Here is a 19,019-nt window from a genome sequence, read left to right on the forward strand (position 1 = left end):
AATGAAAGTGCACTGAAGAAAAAATGTGAGATTACCTCCTCCATTATTGTGATGAAGAAGAGATGAGCGACATCCTACTTTGACCCCCATGACCACAACACAGATTGTGACGAGCATTCCCGCACCTGGACTGCACAATGAGCTGCAAATGAAGTACCATGTTTTCCATGCACGAACTGCAACCCATGATTTCATTACCTCATTTCTATAACTCTTCCACTTATCGCCTTCCTTCGCCACATCTTTAGACAGTATTGTGGAAACTATGGGACTCACATAATCACGCATTAATTTGCCAGACAAGATGACCACCCCCAACAAAAGGAGGAGAGATGAGGCTCCCAGTAATAGAAGCCCACCGGATGACACGAACCACGGTCCCGCTTCCTTTTGGATTTCTGAGTCATTGGCATTCTGCAATGCATAGATCTCCGTAACAATGTGAAAGAGAAGAGTCACGAACAAGGCTGCCACGTTGCTCCAACTTCCTTCGGTGCCCGCCATTGCCATGCCGGGAAGAAGACATCCCACGAATACACACATTGTGAGCCTTGCAGCATCCATTACCAGTTGGTTGTCAACCAAGATCTCGAGGTTCTTTTCATTGGAGTGCCCAAAAACACTCACTTTCTGAATGTTAACATATCCCAAAATCTGTATGGTAAGAGCACTTAGAACAAAGAGATTGCTTGGGATCCACCAACTACGTAATACCTTTACATAGTTCTTGGCTCTCTCCAATGCACTATCCCATAGCATAAATGTTATAAGCACACATGTGGCAGCTATCATCTTCCAGTCACTCAGATCATACTCCATTTTCAATAGCTAACAGATCCCTCAAAAATCACAATATCTGGAAGGGATGAAGCAGATAACTGGTTTAATGAATTTAATTAGCAGCAGATTTATGAAATATTCTAATGAAGTTTCTCGTTGAATTGCTCGCCTTCTTTTGATAAAGAAGCCAATTATTTCTTAGGGCCCATCTTAAAGCAGCCAAGTGAAACTCGTTAAAGTTCTGTTAATTTCTTAGAGAGATACCTCTTTTGGAACAATAAAAATACTTCCATCTTTAAATTTGACAAGCCTACAGCGTGATAGGTAGTGTGCGCTTTTAAGATTTAATCTAGACAATACCAATTGAATCCCATCTGCTCGTTGATTTAAAGTACATCTATCTACACAATAATACTGTGGCATATTTCCAGGCAGTGATATTTTGTGAGGATGTGGGTCCTCTCCACAAGTAAGGTAATGATTTTCATTTTTCATCTTTTTAAAGCTATATGCTTTGCTATTCTTTGCGTCTTGAAAACGTTAGCACTTTAGTTGTGAATGTCTATTGTTATTATAAAAAAGGAATATTAACTACAGTAATAAGTGTACAATTTAATCAGAGTAATATTTCTAAGTCTTACTTTTTTCAAGTGATATGACACGTTATTATTTCTTCTTTGAAAATCTAAAGGCTCTCTACTATTGACATATCTTTGAATTGTGACACAATTTGAGGATGATAAAGTTTCTATTATTATTCTTTCAAAAAAGATACATAATTTATAACAATTAAATTTATTATGTGTGATTCATATAAGACAATACTTTTTTATTTATTCTTTATAAAGTAATATGGCTTGGTATTTTGCTTCTTCAAAATGTAAAAACTATTAACATTCGACATATCTTTGGATTGTCATATGGTGTGATGATGAAAATTTTCTTTATTATTATTCTTCTTTAAAAAGATACAAAATTTATGACTATACAAGTTAATACACGATTTGTCTAATCAACCACTCTGATTTTTTTTCAAAAGTAATATGGTTTATTTGTATTTTCTCTTAAACATTTAAAAACACTATATTTTACATATATGACGATGTGGGTCTTTCCTATACCATTTTTCTTTAAAGTTCAAAAACTCTTTACACTTGGCATGTCTTTGGATTGTGATATGATGTGAGGATTCAGGGTCGTCCCTACTATTATTCTCCCAAATCAATCAAAAGAAATATTTTTTCTTTATTCAATGCAATGCCTATATTTATTCATTTCTCCAATGAGATGTAGATTATCATTCTTTAATCATTATATATTCCTAGACCATGCAATGTTTTTCATTAAGTCTAATTGTGTTTGCATATTATATCATGACACCCAAGGTAGGTTGAAAGTTGGAAATGAATAGTTCAAATGAGTTGCATTCTAAAATTGAAACATAAAAAGATAATATACATATGATTGTAGTGTGTGGGAATTAATCATTTATAGTAATGTTTATGTTAATTATATAAATGAGACAACTATAATATAAATCATTCTAAATTATTTTCTTTTTCTTTTCTTAAATTAATCTAGAAAAATCATGATAGGTTTTTGTTAGTTGAATTTGGAAAGGACCTAAACCCTTATAAAATTAAAAAGGTAGAATTTTAAGGGCTCACAAGGAGTGAGACAACCCGAAAAAAAAATACATCATATTAACTAGAATTAAAAAATAGTAGCAAAGAGAGCAAAAAACAACCACCCAAAACAAGATAATTTTGAAATTAAATCCTAAAGGGTAGGGAGCTTAACCTCATTTCTAATACTAATTAAGCTCCTTTAAAAAAATTAAGAAATGAGCCCTTTTATTTATTCCCTTGAATAGGGGATGAAGTAGTAGAAACCTTCATTATCAAGTCAATTGTCATCTCCTTCTTTTTCACTTTCACTCGCTTACTCTTATGTTTGTCCTAGAGAATCCAAAGAGAGATAGAAGTATTGACCATAATTTCCTCTCTATAATTTACAACCCCTTTTAGATTTTTTTGAGGACATCTTGATTGTTTCTTATATTTGTAATTACAAAGAATTTTTCTCTTCTATTTTCCCTTAAAGATCACCAATTCCTGGAGCTCCTCAATTTTCTACTTTATTTATACCCAATTCTTGAGCCTATTGGATAGATTGAACATTGCCTTCTTCCTAAATTCTCTCATCATCAACAACTTCAGACTAATCGACCACTTTAACATCAACTTTGGCCAAGGCTTCAAGCCTATTAATACTCGTTTTAGTTGTATGCAACTTGACCAACAACTTTTCAATGATCTCAATTTTTGTTATTTTAGAGCACACATAGGCAATTAATTTTCTCCACCACTTCTAAAATTCCTAGTAAGTCAATCTCTTTGTGAGATAGAATAGAAGAATTACTAGGAGAAGTATAGTTAGGTGAAGAAAACTTAGGATTTGAATTCTCATGCTTTGAAGGGGAATTCTTATGCTTGGACAAGGAATGATTAGGGATTTAGTATGATTAGGTGAACATCATTTCAACTTGTCATAAAATACCAATCCAATGGAGGAATTAAAAAAATAAAAAAGTGCGACAATTGATTATCTTATTAGTAGACCTAGTTGTGTAAATCACTAGCCATGTACATGAACTCACACCTATCTTCTTCCATGAAGACATTGTCACCTTCTATGAAGTAAGCTTGCCAGACCTACCATACATAATCATCCTTGTGACTAAAAATAACGATTATACTTCATGATATTTCTTCCAAGTATGAACATTTAGTTACACTAATTACAATAAACCACATAGTAATTAGAGCTTCTAAAATTAAAAAAAATTGGTGTATTTCATATTGAATGTCTTAGGAGCATTACATAAAATATATGAAGTAATTTTTTTAAGTGCACAACTTTAATTAATGTATCAAATATAAATAGAGCAAACACCTAAAAAAGATGTCTGAATATATTTTAGATTAAAAAAATTGAGATATGATTACGTCAATCAATTTAAATTAACTTATATTCTTATAATTGTATGTATTTGGTTAATAGATTAATACCAGTATAAGAATTCATAGCACGCAATAGAGTCATATATATTATCATCTAGACAATAAAAAATACATATTTATAAAAGGACCCTCCTTTAAATAAATGTGTTCTTTTATATAAATGTGAACATTATAATAAATTTTGCTCTAAATGTAAAATAAAGAGTATACTTCCCTAAATGAAAAGATGAGATAATCTAACTATTAATAAATGTGAATACTACATAGTCACTTATCACCATAATTCTTTAAAATAAATGTAAAGACAGCATAATTTAATTTAAAATACATGTGATTTGTGATCCAAACCGAAAAAAAGAACTACTTCAGAGTTTCACAGAGCCCATGGATCCCAAGAAATATCTTCGTTTTAAGTGGGCTCAAAATACAGATTTTCGGTTTTTATAATATTGAGAAAGTGAGCATATTTGGCCGATCTGTTATCTTTGTTATTATAAATATTGGCTTGTGCAGAACTTATAATTTTGTTATTTAAGTACTATGTTTTGACATGTAATAATTTATTATAGTAATTGTAAATAAAAAACTGGTAGGAAATATAGGAAACATAAGGGGATCAAATCTTGAATTGAGTCAAAAGTGGGAAAAAAGTGAATACATAAGGAATGGATTGAATTAGGGAAAGATCCAACAAATTAACTAGTGGAATTTAAAATAAGTGGAAGCAAAGAAATACAAGCAAATCTTAGAGGAAATAAAAACCAAAAAATCAGATGAGTATATGAAATCTGACTTGACCTCCTTCCATTCTTAATTCAAATCCTTTAGAATTTTCTAAAAAGTAACAATTTTATTTCCAGTTTCTGTGTCAAATTGAAGCATCGAACCCTAATGATTCTCTAGTAATTGTCACCTCTTTCCTCTTTCATTTGGCCCACCTATGCTTTTGTCCTTATGAAGAATTTGAAGAGAACCCAAAGCATTATCTATCATTTCCTTTCTTTCATCTTCATGTTAAGATCCTTGTTCAACATCTTCATTAATTTTCACATTTTCAGTGACACACAATTTAATTTATTTCTTGGTTCTCTTTTGTCTTTAAAGTTTTGAAATTTAATATTTGTTCAAAGGTATTGCATGTACAAAGAAAAGGCGCAAGATGTTTCATCTTGGACTTTAGATACTTGGGAAGTGCCATCAATTAGGCATTTCCAAAAGCTTCATGTTGTCAATCTATTTGTAACCCCACTCAAAATATGCAATAAAATAAAAATTAAGAACAACAACGAAGATACGAGAAATATCATCTATCATAAGAAACCACTATATTGGATGGGTATAGTGGGGATGAAAATATCAATACTTAAGTTCATGAAATGAAGGCTCATTGCCTAAAAATGAGGTCTCTCTCTCTCATAAGATGATTATTTCATATATTAATTTAGTAGTTTGTTATTGTGAGACCAAATTGGTCTAGCTTTGCAAGCAAGACATATCTAGTGAACATATATTAATGATGAAGATGTGGCTATTTCTATTGTTAATCAAGGAGTTAAATGAGGCAGAGGTGGAAAAAAACCCCATTGATCAAGGGAGGTGATACATGTTGTTTTTCCCTAATATTTTTCGTTGAATAATAATAATTTCCTAGATATATTAATATACGGTGCACTAAAGTATTGTATCATTATATATTTAAGTATTAAAAACATAAAATAATGTTAATCTCTACACAAAAGTGTCAATCATATCACTCAAATGAATTATCCTATACCAAAATAATAAAAATTATCTAAATAGTTTCTATACAAAAGATGCATGATCCTAATTATTTATTTTTCCTCTAAATATTTTTTATTTAATGTGTGTTATAACAACTCTTGGAATATTTCTTAGATTAATAATATTATTCAATATGTGAAGTGCACCATGCTTTGATAAAAATAGATAAAGAAATGGCAATGTTAAATATAAATGTAGGCTAGGTAAATGTTAAAATTATTGTAGACCTAGCTTTATTTATTTGATCATAGTTCAAGCCAACCATAATTTAATATTAAGATGTGGAACAATTTTGAATAGTAGACATTTGTATTTATGCTATTTTTTCTTTTTATCATTAATCTAGATTGTTTTTGTCCTTCCATCAACTTTTTTTTATTAATATAAGTTTTATTAGCTTTCATAATTAAATTAAGCTAGATTAATGGAAGATGCTTTCTAAACTCCTTATTTACACTTTTGACATATTATATTGACATTATTAGAAGTAGTGATTGTCATTTTATCAAAAGATCAACCTCTTAATTTTCGATATAATCATTATACTTGTATAATTTACTTGAGGTTGTTAAACCAATTTATAAATTTTGTGAGGGAGGCTAGGGAACTGCCAACAATCCACCTCCCAGAGTTACTCATCGTGGCTTGCATAGGTTCAAATGTATGACCAAGCTTTGATACCACTTATTAGAAGTGTAGTTGTCAATTTGTTAAAAGATTTTCCTACTCATGTCTAATACAAACCACTATACTTATAGAATCCACAAAATATTGTTAACCCATGTCATGAATCTTGCAAGGGATGTTGGTGCTCTACCAAGAATCCCCATCCAAAAGTTACTCATTGTAGCCTATGTGGATTTGAACCTATGACCAAGTTGTGATACCACTTGTTAGAATTAGCAGTTTCGATGCACCAAAATATTAACCTTTTAACACCCAATAGACTTATATAATCCATAGATTTTTTTAAAAACTATGGTTCAAATCCCAAGGAGACACTGGCATACTACAAAAAGATATAAGAAAGACATCAACTTATATAAGTGTCTTCTAGTATTTCTTCCTCCAAGAAAATATATTTTCATTAAATTAGGTACTCCTTGATATTTCTATATTATAACATCATCCATTTACATACATGAATACTTCAAAAATTAGAACTAAATCTTTTAATCTTTATGTTGATTATAGAAAACTCATTCCATAGTTATATATATATATATATATATATATATATATATATATATATATATATATATATATATGTATGTATGTATGTATGTATGTATGTATGTATGTATGTATGTATGTATGTATGTATGTATGTATGTATGTATGTATGTATATACATATATATACACACACATATATATATACATATATATATATATACACACACACATATATATATATATACATATATACATATATGTAATTTATATATACATATATACATATATGTAATATATATATACATATATATGTATATGTATATGTATATATATATATATATGTATGCATATATATACATACATGTATATATATATATGTATGTATATGTATATATATACGTATATATGTATATGTATATGTATATATACATATATATATACATATACATATATACATGTATATATATATATGTATGTATATGTATATGTATATATACATATTATATACATATACATATATACATGTATGTATATATGTATATATGTGTGTGTGTGTGTGTGTGTGTGTGTGTGTGTGTGTGTGTGTGTATGTATGTGTATATATATATATATATATATATATATATATATATATATATATATATATATATATATATATATATATATATATATATATATATATATATATATATATATATATATATGTATATATATAATATACTAAGAAAAATAACTACTCATCTTTTTTTTCTCTAATTACTGTAATTCACCAGACTTTTCAACAATTCCTCTTTTACTTCAAACATTTTCTCCAATTTACAGCAATGAATATTGTTTAAATGGTTATAATCTCATTATAACTGTGTGTCTAATATTAACAATTATCTTGATATTATGGTGATTTACACATATTCTACTCATTTTTACCTTGTTGCAAAATTTCTTGAGTAGCTTCAAAATGTATTATCTCTATTTCTCAAAACCTTACTATATTCTAGAATAAGAATAATGAAGCTATGAGTTACTTACATTATGATATTAAATGTGTTTATAAGAAATGATATTATTTTTTTGATAACCAAAATTCAGCTCTACATTTAGATGAACCAATTGTTTGTTAAAATATCCACTCTATTGAATGTTCAAGATTTTCCATTCCAAGATAGTGATAAGGTGCTAGATTGTGTTCTGAAGTTGGTCTCTGACCAACAAAACTCTATTCTCATGGAACCTTTCTTTCTATATTTTTGGGTCTTTAAAGGGATATTGAATGTTCAAGATTTTCCATCCCAAGCTACTAATAAGGTGTTGATTTGAATTCCTAAGTTGGTCTCCAACCAGAAAATCTCTAAGCTCATAGAAACTTTCTCTCTAGATGAAATTATAAAAATAAACTTTTCTCTAGTGGTTGACAAGGATCTGAGCCCAGATGGTTTCAACCCCCATTTGTTTCTAAAATGTTGGGTTCTCGTGGGAATATATATTTGGAGGGTGGTATAGGAGTCAAGAATCTATAGCTGCATATTGAAATATTTCAACACTACATTTATTAAACTTATTCCAAAGTGTCATCAACCATCTACCTTTAGAGATTTCAAACCAATCTCATTGTGCAATACAATATACTAGATCTTCACCAAGGCAATTGCCTCTATACTAGCCAAGGTTATTTCATCTATTATTTCAGATCAACAAGGAGGTTTTGTGGCCTATGAAGTTCTACAATCTATCAAGGTTGAAGTTAGCCCATCTATGATCCTAAAATTGGATAATTTGAAGGCATACAAAAGGGTTAATTGGAATTTTCTTAGATATGTAATGGAAAGAATTGGGTTTACTAGAAATGGAAAAAGTGGGTTATGTCTTGTATCTCACGAGCCAAAATTTTGGTTAAACTAAATGTAAATCCATGCAGATTCTTCTCCTCGTCTCACAGGGTGAGACAAGGTGGCTTGCTGTCCTTGTCCTTGTTTATTTTCTTAGCTAAAGGGTTGAGCATACCTATTCTACATAAGCACCAACAAGTGCCTTAGGAAGGTATTAGTATCCATAATTAGTTGTCAGTGAGACATAATATTTTTGTGGATGATGCCTTGTTGGTTGGTAAAAGGTCCCTTAAGTAGGCCAAATGCATTAGAGAGACCCTAAAGGAATACTACAAGGTTTCAAGGCAAAAAATTTAATCTAGATAAATAATATTTTCTTCTTCAATATAGGGAAATTTATGAGGGTGAAAATCTAAAGGACTCTTGGTTTTGTGGTAACTAAAACTCCTAGAAAATATTTGGCAATCTCTTTCTTCCAAGGGGTAAGAAAGTTATCTCATTGGGAAAATATCATACAATTAGTCAAGGATAGAATTGGAGGATGGAAAGATAGATGGTTGTTCATTGATAGTAGTATTTTGTTGCTAAAATCAGTCCTTACTACAATTCCAAACCATATCATGTCAATGATTTCAGCACCAAAAGGCATCCTTGAATCTTTAAAAAAAATCTTGGCAATTTTATTTGGAATGGTAATATGGAGGAAAAGTGGAGGACTCTACTTGTATTGTGGGATAAAAAATTTTGAACAAAGGAAAATGAGTTGGAATCCATAATACATTGGAATGAAACATGAGATTGGTGGCTAAGTTGACAGAAATATTATGAAAGGCCTTCAACCTTATTGGAAAAGACTATCAGAGCTAAAGACTTGGATGAGGATTCCTTTAAAAATAATTACGAGGATTCCTTTAAAAATAATTTTCACTATGATAAATCCTCCAAGGGGGTCAAAAATATAAAATTTCTCTTGTTTCTCTTGGGTCATTAACTTAGGGAGATTATTCTTCCCTGTTTCTCTTGGGTCATTAACTTAGGAAGAAAAAGCCTTTTTCTAAACTGATTCATGGAATGTGGTGCCACCAATTGCAACATTGGATTCTTTATCTTTGGCCTAGGTGGTGTTGGAGAAAATATGGGGTGTTAAGGTGGAAGATTATGTATCCAGAAAAATAGAGGATGATACCAGTTTCATCATGGAAGGACCTATCTAGTGTGCCTATATCAAAGGTTGATATGTCATAACTCTTTAACATATAGCAGAAGTAAAGGATTTTTATTGATTCTAATGAGGAAAGACTAATTTGGCAAGTTAGCTCATCTTGAAAATACTCACTAAAAGAGGGATATAGATCAATTCAAGTGTTGGGTCAAAGAGATAGGGGGAGTTAATTTTTTTGTAGCATGGCTTAATATTTCCAAAGCGAGGGCCTTCTGATAGAGGTCCCTTCAACTTAGAATCCTTAGTAGTGATAGATTAGAGAGACTTGGTAAAGATAAAATCCTAAATAATGTTCTTTGTGGACATGCAATGGAAGATGCCAATCACTTCTTACTCAATTGAAAATTTTCTGAATCATATTGGAAATGGGTTTTGAATAAGTTTGGATGGTATAGACCTCTTCCTTGCACTCTTTCTCTCTCTCAACATTTGGTGAGATGAACACTTTTGAATAAGGGCTTTTATCTTTTTTGAGATATGGGGGATTTCTCATTCGGCTCTAGTAAGGGCTATCTAGTGGAGGAGGAATAAGATGTGATTTAGGAAGGACTTAGTGTTGGTGGATAAAGTTTAGGATATTATTAAAGCCTCAATTTACAAATCACTTAATGCATCTTTTATGTGGTCCAATACTCTTTCATATCCCTATTCCTTGGTTATGTTTTGAATAGATGGAAGAGAGAAAATATCCCACTGTAAAGAATTAGTCAATAAAATGGATAAAAAAGAAAATAGGAGGAAATTAAAATGGGAAAGTGTTAGGATTAACCTATGGACAGAAATAACAGTTACATGCAAATATAAACAATATCAAGAAATAATAAATCACATAGAAGAGAACACAACACACCAAGATTTAACGTGGTTCACCCAAACCTTAGGCTACGTCCACCAAACAACAAGTCCAATATTATTATGATCCAATGATTACAACTTGATTGCAATCCGTAATCCCTTACAACTCAATATTGCCGCAAGAAGCAATTTTTGCATCACACTGTATGAAACAATCCCTAACCCTAAGCCCTTTTATAAAATTCTTTTGCTGCTTTTAGGGATAAAATTAGTTATAATATGTAACCATAAATTCGTGAATAATCAACTATTAATTGCTAAATAATAACCAATTGGTGAATAATAGCTAGGTGGTGAATAATATCCACAATCAGCACAAACTAACAATCTCCCACTTGGGAACTAATCAAACTCCACACTAGATAACAATCTTCCACTTGAAGATTGATCCTATAGCTATGCTGGTACTCCATGATACTCCCACTGGATCAAACCACCCTGGATCATGATGTTCTTTTATTTTGTTCAGTCTAGAAGACCAACCGAAGCTGGAGAGGAATTCAACTTCTCCCTTGTCACCACCTTTGTAAACATATTCACTGGATTATCATCCGTATGTATTTTGTCCAACTTTAACTATCCATCATCCAAAATTATCGAATGAAATGGTACCATAACTTAATGTGTTTTGTCTTTGAATGTAGAGCAGAATCCTTTGCAAGATGAATGCCACTCTTACTATCTATAAACAAATAAGTATCCTTCTATGGATGTCCCAATTCTTCTAGGAAGAACTGAAGCCATATCATCTCTTTGGTTGCCTCTGTAGTAGCAACATACTCTACATCTGTAGTGGATAAACTATTCACTTTTTGTAACCTAGAAACCTAGCTCACTGTTGCCCCACCAACAGTAAATACATAACCTATAGTACTCCACTTGGTATCAACATCGCCTGCCAAATTTGAGTCAAAATAGCCCTGTAAATCAGTAGTAGAGCCCCCAAAGTGTAAACACTTACTAAATGTTCCTCTCAAATATCTGAGAATCCATTTGACTGCATTCCAATGCTCAATTCCTGGATGACTCATATACCTACCTGCTAATGACTCCCACTGAATTTGCAATACCTCTCCTTGTACATACCATAGCATACATCAAGCTTCATATAGTTGAAGAATAAGGTACCTTGGACATCTTATCCTCCTCTTCTTATGTCTTGGGACCCATATCCTTAGTCAACTTCAAATGACTAGGTAAAGGTGTTTTGACAACTTTAGCATTCTCCATAGAGAAACATTGCAATACCTTCGCAATATAATCAGCTTGAGATAAAGTCAATTTTCTATTCTTCCTATATTTGCAAATTTTCATACCAAGGATTTTTTTTGCTGCTCCCAAATCCCTCATAGAAAAAACATGTGCTAACTAGCATTTTAGCCCCTTAATGTGATCCATGTTAGACTCAGCTACAAGCATATCATCAACATATAAACATAAAATAATATACAATTGTCATTATCCAACCTCTTGAAATAAATAGAATGATCTAAATGACACCTACTATATCCATGCTCATGTATAAAACTATCAAATTTCAAATACCATTGCCGAGGTGCTTGCTTCAAGCCATATAGACTTTTCTTCAATTTGCACACAAAGTTTTCCTTACCTTTGACCTTGAATCCCTCTAGTTGCAACATATATATCTCTTCATCTAAATCACTATGAAGGAAGGTTGTTTTAACATCAAGCTGCTCCAAATGTAAATTTTCAGTAGCCACAATATTTAAAATAGTATAGATAGAAGTCATTTTTACAACAGGAGAGAATATCTCATCAAAATCAATGTTTTTTTTTTCTCTTTTCAAATTCTTTTACCACTAACCTAGCTTTGAATATTTTCTTACCTCCATACTCTTCTTTCAACCTATAAACCCATTTATTTTGTAAAGCCCGTTTACCTATAGACAACTTGCATAAATCCAAATTCTTATTTTTCAGCAAGGAGTCCATTTCATCTACCATTGCAAACTCCCACTGAATCTTTGTATCCACCTACATAGCTTCATCATAACATTCTAGTTCACCAACATCAGTAAGTAACATAGAATAGAAAGAGCAAGAAAATCTTTCTGAAGGTCTACTTAGCCTTGTTGATAGTCTAACATTCACTGGTGTGTGTGGTATTTGTTGTTGCAATTGTTTCACATTATGAGGAAGTATTGGAACATCATCTTTTGGAGTATCATCTAGCACTACATAATCATATTCTTTCTTCTCATGTTGTTGCAATAGATTTTTGTACAACACTTTGTCATTGAATACATGACATGCCTACTTCTTACAATTTTACGTTTTTGAAAATTCTAAATTCTATAACCAAATTCATCAATTCCATATCCAAACAATACACATTTCTTTGACTTATCTTGCAGGTTGGTTCTATTTTCAGAATCTATATATGAGAAAATGCTTCACAACTAAAGGTCTTGCGAAATGAATAACTCACCTTCTTACTAGTCCATGCTTCCTCTAGAATCCCACAACCCAAGGGGTAGAGGGACCTCTACTAATCAAATATATAGCAGTATTGATAGCCTCCACCCACATGTTTAAGGGCAACCCAACATGTAACCTCATGCTCCTTGCACACTCCATTATAGTCTTGTTCATGCGTTCAATCACTCCATTTTCCTGTGGAGTCCTTGAAACAATGTTTTGTCTACAAATACCATTAGTGGAGCAATAATATTCAAATTCATGACTGCAATACTCACCACCATTATCAGATTTGAGACATTTTAATTTCATACCAGTCTCATTTTCAACCAAGCATTTCCATTTTTTAAAAGTTTGATATACATCAAATTTTTGTCTAAGGAAATAAACCCATAGTTTTCTAGTTGCACCATCAATAAATGCAACATAATAACAAGAGTCACCAAGGGAAGATACCTAAACGGGTCCCCATACATCTATATGCACAAGCTCTAATCTCTCACTCTATTTTCCTTCCCAGTATTCACAAAACTCACTCTCTTTTGTTTTCCATACACACAACTTTCACGGAAATCCATATTAACACATTTCAAACCTGGTAGAGTTTTCTTTGAATGAAGTAATTTCATACCTTTCTCTCTCATGTGTCCACATTTGTTGTGCCATAGCATTCTATCAGAATCTACAATAGCTAATTGTTCTCCCTGCTCAACTGCAACAACTATTCCTAAACATTTTTTTTTTTTTTGAAACAATCAAAGTAGAGGGAATAGTATGACTTGTACAAAGATATAAGGTGACTACTTTCACACTTTTGCTACTACAAGGGAACCTTTTGAAACCTTCTAATTTTTATCATTAAAAGTAACTACACAACCCTCATCATCGAGTTGCCCTACTAAAATTAAATTCTTACTCTACCTTGGAACATGTATTACCTCATGTAGTAGCCAATGATTCCGATTCTATAGCTTAATCATAACTTTTCCCTTTCCAACAATTTGACAAGGTTCATTATCCCTCAAATAAACAAGCCCAAAATTCCCCTTAAACATAATCAATTAAATAACCTCTATGAGGTGTAGCATGAAATGAAGCACCAAAATCTTAAGCCCATGAATCATCAATACTTTCTAAAGACAAAAGAAAAGCATTCTTTTTTGAATTTGTTACTTACCACATTTGCCTCCTTGTTCCCTTCTCGTTTATCTCCTTCATTTTTCTTTGAAGTCCAGCAATGGCTCTTCTTATGTCCTACTTTCCCACAGTACCAGTCGTTGTTTGGTCCTCTCAATTGAGATCTCTTCCCCTTTGAGTTTCCTCTTGATTTCCCACGATTTTTGGGATTATTTCCTCTCTCAATCATTCTACCTCTGCTTTGTGTGTTCAAAGCTCTTCCTGATGTAGATCCACCTAAGGTATTCCTATGAGTTTCCTCACTCAAAATAACATTGATCACATTATCATATTGTAGGGTATTAGATCCAGAGATAGAATTACTCAAAAACATTTACCAAGCCATTCCAGCTTTCAGGTAAAGAACACAAAATCAAAAGAGCCAGGGCAGGCTAATTTCTTCATCAAAACTAATACCCATAGAAGACAACTGATTAGTAACAATATTAAACTCATTTAAATGATCTACAATAGATCCACCTTCTACCATTTTCATATTAAATAAATGCTTCATGATAAATACCTCAATTAAAGAAAAGGGCTTTTCATACAATGTCGCGAGGGTTTTCATCAACTCTTCTGTCATCTTTTCTTTTGTAATGTTAAATGTCACTAATGGTGCCAAGCATAATTGAATGCTTCCAAGTGCCTTTTTGTCTAAAAGATCCCAGTCCTCATTTGTCATAGTTCTCTGATTCTTGGTTTTTCCTTTCAACGGCTTCCATAAATTCTACTAATAAAGATAATCCTCCTTTTGCATTTTCCATAACTAAAAGTTCTACCCATTAAACTTGTCAACCTTCAGCTTACCCTTGTCTGCCATCGCTCCCACTCAACCATGAGACTTTCTTGTAGAGGATAATTGAAAAACAACCTCGCTCTTATACCACTTATTAGGATTAACCCACAGATAGAAATAATAATTACATGTAAATATGAACATTATCAAGAAATAATAAATCACACAGAAGAGAACACAAGACACCAAGATTTAACATGGTTCACCCAAATCCTGGGCTACGTCCACCAAACAACAAGTCCAATATTATTAGAATCTAGTGATTACACCTGATTACAATCTATAATCCCTTATAGCTCAATACCACTGCAAGAAGTAATTTTTGCATCGCATCTTATGAAACAATCCCTAACCCTAACCCATTTTATACAAGTATTTTTTTTTCACTTTTAGGGTTAAAATTAGTTATAACATGTTGGACATAAATTAGTGAATAAATTATGAAGTATGTACAGTACTTCCCTGATCAGTCATGACAAACTAATAGAAAGGCCTAATGGATCCTTAACTAAATGAAATTTTTATGGGGCTTCTAAAGGGAATCCAGAAAGATCAGGGATTGGAAAAACTCTAAGAGACAATAGGGGAATTTTTTTGAAGGATTTAACTATTACAATTCTAGATTGGTCAAATAATTTAATAGATTCTTTAGTAGATTTGGAGGGAGTTAAAATTTCTCTGGTTATGGAGCTAGATAAGCTTTTTATTGAAGGTCTAATATTTAAAAGGATCATCAGTTGGGAGTTGCAATATACCCTAGGTGAAGTGTGGCAAAATCTCCCTAGATTCAAGGAATTTAAGATTATTCATTGATTTAGGGAGACTAATGTCATTGCCAATTTGTCAACCAATTGGGGCACCTCATTGGAGTAGAATTCATGTAAATTAATTGGTTTGGAAATGAGTCAATGGGTTTAGGTACACAACTTGTCAAGTTCTATGTGAGATGATGTGGTCTAGAACATGTAAAATGGGGACAAGGATGTTTTTTTGTATTTTTCATTGGTATCTTATGGGGCTATAGATTGCTAGAGGGCTCATTCAATATGCCCACATCTAGGATTCCCTAGCACCAGGGACTACACTTTCTCCTATAGATATGTGAATGTTCTCTCTCATCACAACTCATTTTGGGTGGTCTTTTGGGATTTTGGCATCCAAATGAGGGTATGCATATCCCAAAATTATGCTTTTGTATCCTTCACTCCCATCTACCACTATGCTCTAGGCATCCATTCTTTGGTGGCTCAATTCACACTTTGTAGATCCTTTCTCCAACATGCTAGTTGGCAAAAAAATACCATTATTTGTTGTTAGAAATTTCTAGTTCTCTACATAGTCAAAGAAATGAATAAAGTGGGCTATGAAATGACCAACTCTACAAAGATTATTGACTGATGACATTCCTATGGAAATGTAAACAAACAAGCATTGTTTGGACAATGTGGTTAATAATCCTCATACTACATCATTATATCTTGATCAGTGGCTCACAATATTTTGTGAAGAAGTAATTGAGAAGCTCTTCGATACAATACATTGGTGGTACAAAATTGAATGGAAATATTGAGGAACTGGGCATGTGCATGGTCTTATTTGACTCCCAGATGCACTAAACATGTATAGAATTGACTAGCATAAAAACACATAATTCAAACATGCAAGATTTAGAATTCTGATAACCATGTCAATGCATGGAATTCTCAGAATGCATCTCATAGAGGTGATTTTTAGTATCAATTTCCATTGGATAATGCTTGCTTACTAGACACACAAAAGATTTTTGTTACAAACATTGCTCATGATTATGTGGATCTGATTGATTGAGTCTATAGACATACAAAATGTAGCAAAAAAACATGCCTATGCAAGAGAGTAACAAGTTAACATGAAGATAAAAATATCTTTAGAAAGAACAAAAAAATCTATGTTGTCCTATGATAATATCGAGAAGACGTGATATAAACTAGTGAGAAATGATTATACATAAACATCCACAATCAATGTATTCTTTCAATCTTTAGACCCAATATTGATTGCCAACCCATTATTTCTTAGGTTCTTTTCATTAAGTACACTAGAAACTATATTGTAAAATTAGAGAAATAATTTGAGACATGTTATGGCATGCAAAAAAAATGTCTAACACAAAAATTAGATGACCCAACTCATGGCATATCGAAAATTCTTGTTTGAGATAATTGTTGAGCATGATATAAGAGCACAAGAAACATGTCACATGCTACAAAAAATTTCCCATTTTGTTTGTAGTAGACCTTTCATCTATTTAAATATTGGATAAAAAGTACATCATCATATAATGAAAACACAAAAAAAGAAACAAGATACAACCCATCTACCAACATTCTTATATGGATTGCACATCAAAGTTAGAAAGCATGATAATACTTGAATATGCAAGGACCTATTCATACACTCAAAATTGCAAGGGGTTCAAGTAGAAGGACTAAATAATAAATAAAGTTGTTAATGTATATCCAAAGTTCTACACAATCTCATAGTGCACTTTAGAACACTTTGAAACATTTTTCTAGAGCGGGATGATATTATATAAATAATTCCATAATATATAAATGGGTATATACCTCACAAAGTTGTCTATAATCACAAATTAGATACAAATGCACATGATGAGATATACCACATTATACATTAGACACATTATTGATCAAGAAAACAATTTTAAAAAAGAGATAAGATTGAAGAGAAACAAAGAGTGGGCAATAGTACAATTGGAATAATTAACATCAATGAGTGGGAAATATTTTCATAGATGGGCCCAACAAGTACTGTGCTACTAAATGACCTTGACATTCTTGAAAAGCACGAGTTTGATACAAGTAGAAATTGGGATCATACTATAGTCACACTATATTTACATAAAATTGCTACACATTTTATAAATGATAGGAAAAAGTGCATGTATAATGAAAATGTGCCAAAAAGTTCCAGGCATTATGTCTCTACATTATCACTAGAGAAAAAGATCATAGTCCAAATAATTGATTATCATAGTAGGAATCACTCTAATAAACCAATATGCATTGTTGAACAAGGGACTGAAGGTACATAAAAATCATATTTCATTTCTTGTATTAGAGAGGTATTTAAACAATGATACATTATGACACAAAATTTGGTTATTGATACTAGCCTTAATAAGGGTTTCTACTTTCAATGTACATGTTTCAACAATACATTCAAATCTAAAAAAATTATTAAAAAATACAACCATTAAAATACAGGCATTAACCACATTCCATGAAGAATTGGAACATGTTAAATGTATTGTTATAAATGAGATGAGCTTCATAGTATGAAAGATGCTCCTCAAAATTGACAACTGTCATGTGAAGATTTTCCCCATATTTTGGTGGAGTCTCAATGATTCTATCCATTGCCTGATTCTATTCATTAACTTAGCCTAATTGCCACCTATTATGTTTAAGCCAACCTATACGTAACATTCTAATGCTAAGTTGTTGTCAGATTAATTCACAATGGTTGATCTACTTTACAAACAATTCTTTGAAAAGTTTAGGAGATAAATACACAAGAACAATTTTGTTGAATGCTATAGACTATCCAAGATGAAAATCCAACGAAAAATCATTGGAAGTTACTAATGACTCATAAAGACATACACCTTACAAATATGAAAATAAAGCATTTTAAAATGCTACACACCTCTTTGCAACTAATGCTTCAGTAAAACTACATAATAAAAATATGTTGAAATCATTAAATTGCTCGATCACACTAAGTACAACAATGCAATCTACCAGTGGAAACAATAATATCGTGGATGGTAAATAGCTTGAAAAACATGTACTCCTTTGTAGGAGACAACACATCATGCTTTAAAAAAAAAATTCATAGAGGAATGTCTTGTTAATGGAGCTCTTGTTGAGTTTGTTG

The sequence above is a fragment of the Cupressus sempervirens genome, chromosome 10, assembly GCF_028749045.1.
Source record: "Cupressus sempervirens isolate cs-2001-9-10 chromosome 10, ASM2874904v1, whole genome shotgun sequence".
Lineage (NCBI taxonomy): Eukaryota > Viridiplantae > Streptophyta > Pinopsida > Cupressales > Cupressaceae > Cupressus > Cupressus sempervirens.